We start from the raw sequence: 14,700 nt of genomic DNA, 5'->3' as shown, positions 1-14,700 counted from the left end.
TGGGAAATACTTTTTCTTTTTTTTTACTCAGATTCTATCAACATCGTTTGGTACTTTTCCACCCAAATGTCTAAACAAGTCCAAAAGCCGTACGCAGGTTATATCTAGAAGAAGGTAGGGGCGCCTGGGTGGCTTAGTCGGTTTTAGCGTCTGACTCTTGATGTGGGTTCAGGTCATGATCTCCAGGTTGGTGAGATCAAGCGCTTCATCGGTCTCTGTGCTGACCGCGCAGAACCTACTTGGAGTTTTCTGTCTTCCTCTGCCTCTGCCCCTTCTCTGCTTTTCCTCTCTCTCAAAATAAACTTTAAAAAAAAAAAAAAAATAGAAGAATGTAGACCGATGTATTAGGAACAGCTGGAGTAACTCAAGTTCTTAGTACTGTCTCATTAGTCTCTATAATTTAACACCTAGACAACATCCATGAGAGATTTTTTCAGTCGAGACGAAGGAGCTCCAGCATGCACCGTGAGGTGCATTCGCTCCTAGGCTTACGTTTTTTTGAAATCAGTCTTCAGTGATGATCACTCAGTGTACGCTTTAGTCTCCATGAACCACAACAGCACAACTTTGGGCTTTATTCATCCCTTGGGATTGAGAAGCAGTTCTGTATATAAGTAGCAATTTCACCCTGATTTTTCAAGCTTGGCGCTCTCTCATCTTCCACACACTTGAAGGGAAGATGTTGGCCGGCTGGCCCTGAGGAACCTTATCTTTCATTTATCTGGGAAGGAAGAATCTGATTTACCCTGGTTTTCCTTTACTCTGAGCATGCCAGGTGCCCCCTCCCTCATCTTGTACTATCCTGTCACCGCTTCACCCATTCATCTCCAGCCCTTTTTCAGTGCCTATAAGTTGAAAAAGAACACAGAATTTTAATGTTTAGAACTGAAGTGGACGTAGGGCTCATCCAGGCCGAGCCTTCCTCTGTTGAGGGCTTATTGGCACCCCAGAGAAGTGGGGTAACTTGCATCCAGTCCTCCGACTCCTTAGGGGCAAAGCTTGGCCCTGGTGCCCTGACTTCTCATTCTCATTTCCTCTCATCTGGCCATCTCGCCAGACCTGAGTCATGAAAGCAGCAAGGCACGGAGGCCAACCATTCTTTATAAAGTCGTGGTATTTTTCCTCATCTAAACTTGGTTTATCTTTCTAAAAACTTGGGAGTTGCTGGGGCATCTGGGTGGCTCAGTCGGTTAAGCGTCCAACTTTTGGTTGGCTCAGGTCATGATCTCATGGTCTGTAAGTTCAAGCCCTGCATCAGGCTCTGTGCTATCAGTGCAGAGCCTGTTTGGGATCCTCTCTCTCTCCCTCTCTCCCTGACTCTCTCTCTCTCTCCCTCTCTCTCTCTCTCTCAAAAATAAATAAATAAACTTAAAAAATAGAAAACAATAAGGACGCCTTGGTGGCTCAGTCAGTTGAGCATCCAACTTTGGTTCAGGTCATGATCTCGTGACTAGTGAGTTTGAGCCCCGCCTTGGGCTCTGTGCTGACAGCTCAGAGCCTGGAGCCTGCTTTGGATTCTGTGTCTCCCTCTCTCTCTCTGCCCCTCTCCTGCTCATGCTTTGTCTCTGTCTCTCTCTGTCTCAAAAATAAATAAACATTAAAAAAAATAAACGTAAAAATGAAAAACAATAAAAACTTGGGAGTTGCAGCCCAACGTGGGAATCGCCTGTTTGATACTCCAACGAATGGAGGTCTCTCACCTGCAGTATTCTTGAGACAATTATTTGGTTTCTGCTTTCTTATTATGTTATTAGGAGCTGTCTTCAGGAAACATAAAAATTTCACTAGGATGTTTTTGTTGTTAAATCAAGCTAAAAGTTACCTTTTCTGTGAAAAAAGAGGCAAGAATATACAACGGGGAAAAGACAGTCTCTTCAACAAATGGAGCTGGGAAAACGGGAAGCTACATGCAAAAGAATGAACCTGGACCACTTTATTATACACCACCCACAAAAATAAACTCAAAATGGATTAAAGACCTAAATGTGAGACTTGAAATCATATAAATCCTGGAAGAAAACACAGGCTATAATTGTTTTGACGTTGGCAGTAGAAACATTTTTCTAGATATGTCTCCTCGGGCAAGGGAAACAAAAGCACAACTAAGCTATTGGGATTACACCAAAATAAAAAACCTTTCCACAGTGAAGGAAACCACCAACAAGATGACAAGCCACCTGAAGAACGAGAGAAGATATTTGCAGATGATATATCCAATAAGGCGTTAATATCCAAATAATTCGATTACTACAAATAATCCAATTAAAAATGGGCAGAGGACCTGAATAGGCAGTTTTTCCAAGAAGACATACAAGTGACCAACAGACACATGAAAAGATGCTCAACATCACTAATCAAGGAAATGAGCAGATCAAAACCACAATGAGATATCACCTCACACCTATCAGAATGGCCAAAATAAAAAAGACACATTAAGTGTTGGGGAGGAGGTAGAAAAAAAGGAAGCCTCATGCACTTTGGTGGGATTCTTCAAAAAACTAAAAATAGAATACCATATGATCCAGTAATTGTACTACTGTATATTTACGTAAAGAAAATGTCAACGCTAATTCAAAAAGATAGATCCACCCTTCTATTTATTGCAGTATTTATTTGCAAAAGCCAAGATATGAAAACAACTCACGTGTCCAGCCACAGATGAGTGGATAAATATATCATCTATACCTATATATGATAGAATATGACTCAGCCATAAAAAAGGATGAGATCTTGCCATTTGTGACAACAGGGATGGCCTTAGGGGGCATAATGGTAAGTGAAGCAAATCAGAGAAAGTCAAATACCATATGATTTCACTCCTGTGTGGAATTTAAGAAACAAAACAAAGAAAAGAGACAAACAAAAAAAACCAGACTCTTAAATACAGACAACAAATTGATGGTTGCCAGAGGGGAGGTGGGTAGGGGGATGGATGAAAAAGGTAAAGGGGATTAAGAGTACATTTATCATGATGAGCACTGAGAAATGTATACAAATGTTGAATCATTATGTTATACGCCTGAAACCAGTAGAAGGCCGCATATTAATTATACGTAAATAATAAATTAATTAATTACAATTTACCTTCTCTTTACTTCCAGTTTTTAGTCCCAATTTCTGCCACGTGGAGTAAAGCTAAATGCAAAGAGTGACTCCACTTTCATCCACAGGACACCCCTTCAGAAGTTTTAAAACACTTCTCCAGCATTCCCTTAGGTGCCTCTTCTCTTCTCACACCTAAATATCTGATTTTCTGAACTGTGGCCTATAGGCTTTGGTTACCAGATCCCCTTAGTGGCCAGTGATTACAGTACTGGACAGCGCCAGCCTAGAACATTCTTAGTATCGCAGAAAGTTCTGTTGGACAGCCTGAGCTATAGTAATGGGGAAAGGCAGAATATATACGGAGGAGGCTAGATGCAGTGGAGGGATCTTGTGGAAGGTTGTTAGTAATTCTTCCATGTTTTCGCCTAACTAGGCAGCAAGGTCATGGGCTGAGAGTGAGGATGGGGGAAAAGGATATTTCTCTAGCAGATAAAAGATAGTGCACGGACAAGGGAAACATTGTAGGAGTGCTGGACAGCTTTAAATCCACATTAGGGTAGGCTACGGAGACTAGTCAGCATGCTGTGTGTTTTTCTCCAGCCATGTTCACCAGTACAGACGTGGGGTTGGAGTTGGTGGGAGGTTGACACTGGTTTAATGGGTAGTTCTCAATCCCAGCTGCGCATTAGAACCACTTGGGTGAGCTATTAAAACATTCAGAAGCTTTATCCCCATGGCAAAGGTTCTGATTGAACATTCTGAAAATGAGTCCTGGGCATTGATTCATTTAAAATCCCCAACATGATTCTAATGCACAGATGTGTTTTAGAACCACTGAATTAGAGTAAGAAGGGGAAGGAAATGTGCAAAGAAGAGGCGAGGGATAGGGGGATTTGGCTAACGGGCTAACGATGGGCCGTTGGTTCCACAAGGCACAATGAAAGAGATTCAGGATTTGTGGAGGGTGTTTGGATCGGGGGATATTCAAGGCTGATGAAGGGTGAGGGATGTGCTAGGAATCTAGGGCTTTTTGGGTGACTAATACAAACCAGGAAAAGAACACAATGAAATTTGCCATGCTGGCCTAAATTTGTGCAGGCAGTAGAAATATAATGCAAACTACATAGAGAACTACAAACTTTTCTGTAGCCATATTAAAAAGAAAAAGGAACAAGTGAACTTAATTTTAGTAACATATTTTCTGTTACTTAATATATGTGAAATATTATCATTTCAACATGTAATCAGTATAAAAATATTTAAGTTTTTTTTGTGTGGGTACAAGTGAGCTGGGGAGAGGCAGAGAGAGAGAGAGAGAGAGAGAGAGAGAGAGAGAGAGAGAGAATCCCAAGCAGGCTCCATTCTGTCAGCACAGAGCCCGACACAGGACTCAATACCATGAACTGCGAGATCATGACCTGAGTGAAATCAAGAGTCGGATGCTTAACTGACGGAGCGCCCCAGGCACACACCCCCCCCCCCCCGTATAAAAATTATTAATGAGATATTTGACATCCTTTTTTACACTTTGTCTTCGAAGTTTGTTGTGGATATTATGCTCACAGCACATCTCAATTCAGAGCACACACATTTCAAGTGCTCACTGGCCACATGTAGCTGGTGGGCACCATAGTGACAGTATGGGTCCAAGTGGTCATGATGAGGATGTAAATGTTGCACGATTTCTATAAGACATTTTTTCCAGAATACAAACGTACTGTAATACTGTAATATATTCAATCTTTTATGTGTATATGTGTGTATATACATATATATATATATACACACATATATACACGACTTATCCTTTGTTAACTTGACATATAGAACATAACCAATTAAAAATTATTTTGATACCATTGCGTTGCTATCCACTCTACCGAAATCATTTTAAAGTCATACTTAACGTGCAATATTCTTTGCAGTCACTCTGAATTTGCTATGCTTGCCTTGGACATCTTTATGTAAGTTCGTGAGGACAAAGCTACTAAGTACCCATCAGTTATAATATTTTTATTAGGACTGTCCAGCCAGGTATGGCTATATCCAATTAGGTTCTTATCTAATCCAATATAGCTTGTCCATAAAAGTGTCACGAGAGTCTTAGTCATACGCTCTGTTAAAGTCCAAAAGTGCCACGCCAGCCACACTTATCTAATAAAGGTTAGTCTGGCAGGCATTTCCCAGTAAGTCTGTGCCAGCTGAAGCTTCCAGAGATCCCTGCTTCCTCTTCTGTGTGTCCTTACGCCAGCCTTTTTTGGTCTGCATGCTTACTCTCATTAATGTGGAGGGAGTCTTTTCTTATTTTCTGATAGTTGAAGTTACTGACTTCAGAGGAGAAAGGAAAACAGGAAAATGAACAACCACCCGCCGTTTGATGGTAGCAAAGCTGGGTTTGATTTATTGGACCTGAATTTAGTATTCTAAAATATTACAGGCAAGAAGGAGTTTGCATTTCATGAAGGACCACATGACAAGAGACTGGCCAATGTGCTTTCAAAATGGCCAAAGGGGGGGGGATGGAGGATGATGTCTAGATAAAAGTGCACCAAGGAAGAGGAGAAAGGAGCGTGAGAAGTAGCAGAAAAACAGCACCCTCAGACATCCTCACGTAAAAATAACAGGACGTAGATTAACGAGTCAAACTTCAGGGGTGCCTCTGATGTCTACATGCCACAGTTGATGGTGTAAGACATAAAAGCAATCTGATATTTTATTTACTTATGTTTCATGGATAATATTTTTATTACATTAGCTGAATCAAATACATTGGCACATTGTCAGCGGGTCTGTCACTGGGACATCGGCTGCCCGGATTGCTTTAACCACCTCTTGGTGTCTCAGCGAAGAATGCCTGTCTCCACCACAGGTACTTGCTGCGGCTGAGATCGCCTTGGGCACACTGACACTCTTGGTTGCTCAGTGAGGCTGTCCTTCTGTGTTTGACTTGGATTTCCACCTCTGGTACGTGCTGATCTGTAGTCTGTCTCAGGTGTCAGTGGTCCCTGGTTCCCTCCATTGTGCTGCTGGCCACTCCTCAGAACAGACCGTCGGGCACCTCTGGCGACCACTCCGCTCCCGCAGTCTGACGTTTTTACACAGGAAAGTTCATGTGGCTTTAAGATGCACCGAGTCCTGCTGGAATAGGACTGACGACTAGCATTAGGAGCAAAAGCATAGCTCTTTTACAAAAGAAACTGACTTGAGAGTATGCTATTGCTTGCTCAGCTAGAACAAGATTTAAAGGCTCTCTCACCAAGCAGACAGGTTGAGTAGGCACAGACCCAGGAGAACTCTTTGTCATTGTCCAGGCCATTAGGGCAGGATTTTAAACCAGAATCCTCATATCACTGTTCCACTCTGGAACACCAATCAGGTTATTTGTCTTCATCAGCCGTTCCATACTCTCCTTCTTTATTACCTCTCTTGGGCTAGTTTTATTTCTGTTCCATTCTAGACTTTGAGGACACGAATTGTAAATAGAGCACAGATACTGCGAATCACACACATCTTCAACCCGGGTCTGTCAGTTCCCACGTAGTGGTACCAGGCAATTAGCGAGGCTTGGTCTCACATCTTCCTCTGTGAAATGAAGTAATGCAGCCTACCTCCTGGGGTTGTTATGAGGCTTAGTGATGACAGATGCCGAGTGCTGGGCACACGATGGGCATTCAATAAATGGTGCTTTGGTATTGAAACTGTGGATGTGGCACAGACAAGGACTTATCTGGTTCAGCTGGTTATCATACACGCACACACACACACACACACACACTCACACACACATGAAAGAAGAGTTCATGATGTGATAGTTGGCTAAAAACAGGCTGAGTGTTAGTGAGCTGTGGTTGGGGCCTTGGAAATGTGCAAGGTAGAAATGAGGGTAAGAGACTGGGACATCTTCAGCAAATACCTGAAATGAATCTTGTTAACATTCTGGGAGGATTCTGATGGCAGCCTATAGTCTGAGATGTTTTCAACCTCTCTCTCTCTTCTCGCTCTCTTTTTCTTTGTCACTTTTTAACAGCTTCATTGAGGCATAATTTAAACACAATACAATTTACAACTTAAAGTGTACACTTTAGGGGCACCTGAGTGGCTTAGTCTGTTGAGTGTCCAACTCTTGCTTTCAGCTCAGGTCATGATCCCAGGGTTGTGGGATCAAGTCCCGCATAAGGCTCTGTGTTGCCTGCTTAAGATTCTCTCTCCCTCTCTCCCTCTACTCCTCTCCCCTGCTTGTATACACACACTCTCTCTGTCTCTAAAAATGATTAAAAAATTAAAATTCACTTTAATGGTTATTAGTATATCACAGATATGTGCAATCATTGCCCCAATTTTAGTACATTTTCGTCATCTCTAAAAAAAAAAAAAAAACAACCCTCACTTCTCTCTGTCTCCCTGTCTCTCTGCCCCTCCCTCACTCACAGTCTCTCTCTCTCAAAAATAAATAAATAACCTTAAAAAGCCCTCATATCCTTGGGGTGCCTGCATGGCTCCATCGGTTGGCTGTCCGACTTCAGCTCAGGTTATGATCTTGTAGTTCGTGAGTTTGAGCCCCGCGTCGGGCTCTGTGCTGACAGCTCAGAGCCTGGAGCCTGCTTCAGATTCTGTGTCTCCTTCTCTCTCTGCCCCTCCCCTGCTCACACTCTGTCCCTGTCTCTCTCAAAAATAAATAAATGTTAAAAAAAAAATTTTTAAAAAGCCCTCATATTCTTTACCTATCACCTTCCACCCCTACCAGCCACAAGCAGCTGCTAACCTACACTCTATCTTTGTAGATTTCCCTGTTCTGGACATCTCATGTGAATGGCATCATGTAATATGTGGTCTTTTGTAACTGGCTTCTTTCACTTAGCATAATGTTTTCAAGGTTCATCCATGCGGTAGAATGTTCCAGTACTTCATTCCTTTTTACGGCCAAATAATTCTATTGTATAGAGTCCTACATCTTGTTTATCCATTTGTCAGTTGGTGGACATTTGGGTTGTCTTCTCCCCTTTTGTCGTTATGAATAATGCTGCAATATCATTTGTGTACCGGTTTTCGTGTGGATGTATGTTTTTATTTCCGTTGCATCTGTATCTCAGGGTGGAATTGCTGGATTGCGGCCTTCTTTTGTGCTCCTATCCTTGGGACGGGAAAGAGTTAGTCATTCTACTCTTATCTCCCTAAAATACTTCCCTGTGAGCAACTTTTGCTTATCAAGTAATGTTCCCGCTCCTCAGCAGCTTTGGTGGGCACTTTGGGTTCCAGGCTCTTCAGGACCTAGACAGAACCTGACAGTAGGGTAACTACTTTTTTCTGCAGCAAACATAATTGTAGACTCCATTATACAGGAAAGCAAAAATAGCCCTTAACCTGCATCTTTCTTGGTTATTTAAGAAATAAGAAATAAACTGCCATCGTTTCTCAGCTCCTATTATAAATACCTCTATAACCTCTCATACAAGCTTCTTCTTTTATTTTTTTAAAAGTTTATTTATTTAAAAACTGAGAACAAACTGAGGGTTGATGGGGGTGGGAGGGAGAGGAGGGTGGGTGATGGGTATTGAGGAGGGCACCTTTTGGGATGAGCAATGGGTGTTGTATGGAAACCAATTTGACAATAAATTTCATATATTGAAAAAAATAATAAAAAATAAAAAATAGCATCTCAAAAAAAGTTTATTTTTTTTTATTTTGAGAGAGAGAGAGAGAGAGACAGACAGACAGAGGGTTGGGCAGGAAGGAAAGGAGAGAGAGAATCCCAGGTAGGTTCCTCATTGTCAGCATAGAGCCCAGTGTGGGGCTTGAATTCACAAATTGTGAGATCATGACCTGAGCTGAAACAGAGTCAGATACTTAACCAACTGAGCCACGCAGGCGCCCCTCTCATAGAAGCTTCTTTCACTGCTTATTCGTGCACTCATATTTGTATTCATTATTGTGCTCATTCATTCACTCAGTACAAATTTATTAAACACCTACCTTCTGTCAGTCACTGTACTAGACTTGATGGATATAAAGATATTTAAGACATGCACTTCTTATTGGAGAGAAATACACATAAATAGGTTGTTATAATACAATATGGTACTGGTGAAATGTCCGTAATCCATCTTGGGGTTACTGCAGAAGGCTTACTGAAATACAGAGATGTAGAACATGGATATAGAGATAGTTTAGGGAACTTTCCAGGAAGAGAAATTGGTGTAAACAGATGCAGAAGAAAGAAATATGGTACGAATAATTCGGTATTGCTGGATTATAGCGTGCTTCTGGGACAAAGAATCTTCAGAGGGAAAATATAATTGCTTAATGTGTGGCCTGCCGGTAGGAATTAATCATTAAGAGAACAAAGATTATGCAGTGATTTACAAGTCCCCACTAAATAGCTGTGTGATATCAGACAAGCCATTAACCTCTCTGTGCCTCATTTGTTATCAAATGTTGAGTGGGAAATACACTTTATGGATATCTCCTTTCTAAAGTGACCCATGAATTGCTAAAACAAAATTAAAGTCCTAATGAACTTTCTAATATTGTCCCAAATATAGCCAAGGCTTGGACAGATACAACTATATAGAATGGAGGAGATATGTCATAGATTGGATTCCAGATTAAACAGATTGAAGTAAAGGACTCTGAAATAAGGAAGCAGATGAATTTGGAACCTGGCTTGGTGCCCCACTGATGCCAACCGCCTACAGAAGAAAATTTCCAAACCCCAATTTCAAGTCTGCTCTTATCCTTCTCCAGCTCCACCCTTCATGAGTCATGAAAAGGACACACCTTTTATCTGACTTCAAATCTTGCCCTAATAGTTGTTTTGGAACACTTGAGGCATCTCGGCAGATTGTGGATTGTAGATCATTGTAAGCTATGTAGCTATCCCATAGTACTCGGTACTCATTTCTTCATAGATAAAGTGGTGGCTACCTTCTCCTGTAAAATTTGGATATTTCTATGTCTTTAAGATCATACAGGAGGAGCGCACCTGGGTAGCTCAGTTGGTTAAGTGTCCAACTTCAGCTCAGGTCATGATCTCACAGTTCTCAAGTTCCAGTCCCGTGTCGGGCTCTCTGCTATCAGCACAGAGCCAGCTTCAGATCCTCTGTCCCCCTCGCTCTCTGCCCCTCCCTTGCTGGTTCTCTCCCCCCACCCTTTCTCATTTATTTCTCTAAATAAATAAATTGGCAAACTTAAAAAAAAAAAGATATAGGAAACTCTGTAAGGACTGCATCACATTTTATTCTTAGATGTATGCTAGCAGTGGTCATTTAGTTCCCCTCTCCCTTTTCGAAACCTATACAGCTTTATTTTTTTATCTTCATTTACTGTCTCTAGCTCAGCACCTCCATACACAAGCAAAGAGAATAGAAAGAGCCACAGCAGCTCTTTAAGTTTGACATGTGCCTACCTCCAGAGCCTCTGATTTTATCCATCACCCCATATTGATAAAGCTATAAGGAAGACCAGGAGTAGCTTTGATGCCCAAACAGAACTGTCCCCAAATAATGGGCTCAGTCGTAAGTGTACATAAGCACAAGAGGGAAAGATTTCTGATTCTTCCATCCACTTGATCCGTCTGAGAGGTTGTCTTCCTTCTTTAATAGTTATCTCCATGAAAGAGGAACAAATACTGAATGGCATGGAACATGATGGAACCTGCAAGACACTAAATGTAAAGGGCATAGAAAGAACAAATTAAAGGTACACTATGACGTTGGAGGAAAGGTTTAATTAAGTAACTAATACCTATGTTCTCAAGTTGCTCTAGGATCACTTAGTAGTACACTCTCCTTTAGTACTTCTTCAGAAGAGCCATTGCTGACGTGGGTGCATTGTGATTAATAAAGGGAGACCTTCCCCTGGTGAAAGTGAAATTTCCATCATTGCTGGTAAAGCTGCTATTCACTTTCGAGTCACAGAATTACCACCGTTTGTGACCTCAAAATTTTAAAGTTGCATAATCTGAAATTTCCATGGTGGCTGTTGTTCATGGAATGTGATTTCCAGAACTGAACGCCTAGGATAAGGCTGTTTGGAATTTAAGGTTTTAGTACAAGCACCACTTACGCATTTTATTTTCATCTGCTTCATCAGTCTTTAGTTGTCCAGTGGTGGGTTACCAAGTTACTTCAGTTTTATTATTTTACAGAAAATGTTTTACATATGGAAAACATGATTTGTATGTATATTACTAAGACAATGGAAGTAGACCATCAATCCATAGGAAGTTCTATTTTCTTTTGGGAAATTAAATATCAGAAGGAAACCCACTGGGAGGCCTCCCTCCGTTCCCTCTGCCCTGCTGTTGTGTGAGCTGTTAATGGCTACAGCTGCCCAACTTGCCCATTTGCCTCAGGGTGGGACAATTTTTGTGTGTTACTCTTGTTTCCAAACTCCCGGTAGGATCAAGCTGAGCCTAGACTTCAGCTGTAACTACATCTTTGCTTTGCTTCATTCCCACCTTATCCTGCTTCCTTCACATCTTTACAAGTTTCTTCTGAAACACTCCCTCCATAAATCACTTGTGTAAAGATCTTTATCTCGGACCCACCTCAAGAAATCCCATCTGAGACTCTATGTGAAAACACTCATTAGTTTCAAATGAGGGTAAATATAAAAAAAAATTAAAATAAAACAAAGCAATAGAAACCATTTTTGGAAAAAGGAACTTTACAAAGTATTAAAGGATATCCATCTAAATTTATAAAAATATGCATAGATGTTTGGAAAGTTTGACATATAGTGACAGAGTAATGTGAATATTATATACAATGATTGACATTCAAGTAATTGAAGCACAGAAAGCCAAAAGTTGTCCATAGATGACTCCCATCAAGAACAAGTGTGTACATCTATGAACTTACATTTAATGATCATGACCCTGTCAGCTACATCCTGTTTGACATTTACAGAAAGAAGTGTAATAATGGATTGATGAATTCATTAGCATTATGAATCATGTAAAAACAGAATCTTTAATGCACTTTATTAAGTGTTGACTGTTGGTTTGGAGAGGACAAAGATTACAGAAGTTTTAAATTGTGTTCTCAAAGGGCAATGAAATTGGAACAATCGTATTTTACCCTAAATGATCAAGGGATAAAACTCACATCTGTCTGTAATATTGTCATGTCTCTGGACTCCCATCTGTCCAGAGGAGTTTATGTAAGTCCAGAAAAGCACAAAACTCGGGAATGAGCAGAAGGGGAAATGCCAGTTGCTGAGTCAGACACTGGATGAGAAGTTCTGTCCTGATTTTTCTAAAGAAAAAGACAACAGATTTGAGCTTGAGGCTCATTCATTTATTTATTCAACCCATATTTAAGGAGCACCTCTTCTGTTCTGGGGTCCCATGCTTGTTGCTGTGGTTATAGACATGAAAAGGCAGAAATGAGCTCCCAAGCCAAATTTGCTGCTGTAATCATTCCTGGTCTGACTTCCATCCTTTTTGCAAATGATTTCTGGAATTTATGGGCTCTGTCTACATTTTTGTGGTTTCCTAGGGCTTTCAAATATTTAACAATGTCTAAGCCTTTCCCGATTGCCTTAAACTCCTCTGTTAATTTATATTCCAGAATTGTCACAGGGAAAATTGGATCTATTGCCTTTACCCCTCCCCTAAATAATCCTGTAGTTATGATGATTTAATGTATGAGTATTTGTCTTTAAATATTATGTGTCTTAATTGTTTTTTCCTGAAAAAATGAAAATGCTACTTATATCGTTGGGAGTTTGATGCTAAAGGTTAGCATCCATGCTGTAAAGTTCTTCAAGACTTTGGACACAAGAACTCCCATGTTTAAGAGATTAGTCAGTCCATCCTGTATCATGCATTAGATTTTGATGTCTTGATTTATTTATTCTATTCAGTCCTTAACCCATCTATAGTTCAGTAATCATAGCAACTAGTATTTGTGAATATCTTTCATGACATCTGATTTGTCACAACTTTGAGGATTTTATCTTAGTAAGTTCAATGTTTTAATAGTGTGTGAGTTTTGCTGAGTACAGCATTTGGAATTCTGAATAAGTAGCTGAAAGTTAACCTCCTATAGAACAGGGGTTTGGTCCAGTGTGCTAATATAGCTTGTTACATTTTGGTGAATATTTTGACCACATTTTGAGATAAATCGATGGGAATAAATTTCTCAAGTAGTTTAAAGAAAATTATTTATGATGGTTCTTTCATCTGTTAATGGACGAGTGTTATTTTTCTCTTAATGATATAAGGATTTTTATCTTAATTTTTAAATAGAAGTATGTAAATGAAATTTGGACTTGGGGAACCACTTTGAATTTCCATTAAGTGTCTTTCTTTTTATAAAACCACACTGAGAATAAGTCTTACACTGCTGTGCCTTATATTAGTGTATAAACAAATTCTTTATATAAATTATCTTCATCATTAGACTCTTACCGGTGTGCTTGTGCCTGTGTCAACTTAATGCTCATGAGTATGCCTCCTACTCAGATCTATGGGCTGTTGGATTTTTAAAAATCCATTTGGATCAAGTAGACTTTCTACAGAAGAGTAGATACCTAATTGAAAAGAAAAGCAATATTTTATCTGATGTGACCAAGAATTCTTTTTTTTTTTCAATATTCAATCTCTGAGAAAATTAACTAATGAGGAATAATTATATTACTTATCAACCTTCTATTCATTTTACCACATTGTTAAAGCTTATATTCTGCAAATAATTCGCAAAATGAAACAATGGGCATAAATTACATACCTTAAGAAACATTCAGAATTCAAATAGTTATAACCTGATTCATAGTTCATTTGTTAATTTCTTTTTTTTAATGTTCGTTTATTTGAGAGAGAGAGAGAGAGAGCGAGCGTGCACAAGCAGAGGAGGGGCAGGGAGAGAGGGGGACAGAGGATCTGAAGTGGGCTCCATGCTGACAGCAGAGACCCCGAAGCTGAGCTCAAATCTGCAAACCATGAGATCATGACCTGAGCCGAAGTCAGATGCTTAACTAACTGAGCCACCCAGGTGCCCCTCATTTGTTAATTTCTAAGAAAATTAATTTCAAAGTAAATAATTTCTAAGAAAAGCCTTAATAAACAAAATAATTTAATCTTGAAGTAGCAAAAGTATGTTACATTTTATAGATTCCATTTACTGCTTCCTCGGTCCATACATTTCTACTATTGTTTACTGATTATTGGTATCCTCTAAATATTAGCTTGAATTTTTAATATGATTCATATTACTCGGGTTGGTCCTCAGGTGTGCATATCAGAAGACAAACACAGAAATAGCCAAAAATTAGCAAGCTTTTTATCACTCCCAATGAAGAATATATCTTCTTAGCAGGTACAAAGAATTTTGGACCCCCAAATCCATTTGGAAGCAAGCTGTCAACATCATACCCCATGACCCCAGAATACCTCCATAGCCAACAAACAAAGACACTTTACCAGAGAACCATCAAAATCAGGAAATTAACATTGCTATATTACTATCATCCATTCCTCCATCCCATTCAAGTTTCCCCAGTTATTTCAATAACGCCCATCTTAGTAGAAAGATCCAGTTTAGAATAATGCACGTATTTAACTGCGCTGTCTCTTTAGACTCTGTAGGTTTAAGAAAGTCTTCAGTCTCCTTAAATCTCATAAATTGGACACCTTTAAAGCTTAAGGACCAGTTA

The 14,700-nt window shown here is 39.9% G+C and overlaps 1 protein-coding gene and 1 pseudogene across 1 annotated transcript in view; one reads left to right on the top strand and one right to left on the bottom strand.

Annotated features, from left to right (window-relative positions):
• Positions 1–14,700, top strand: part of LOC122229224 — a 98,530-nt gene that overhangs the window by 9,462 nt on the left and 74,368 nt on the right. The gene's annotated exons all lie outside the window — the stretch shown is intronic.
• On the bottom strand, positions 5,867–6,064 carry LOC122229525 (annotated as a pseudogene).

Source organism: Panthera leo, chromosome C2, assembly GCF_018350215.1.
Source record: "Panthera leo isolate Ple1 chromosome C2, P.leo_Ple1_pat1.1, whole genome shotgun sequence".
In the NCBI taxonomy this organism is placed as follows: Eukaryota; Metazoa; Chordata; class Mammalia; order Carnivora; family Felidae; genus Panthera; species Panthera leo.
The sequence above is the reverse complement of the archived record's forward strand: the minus strand, read 5'-3'. Positions and strand labels throughout refer to the sequence as shown.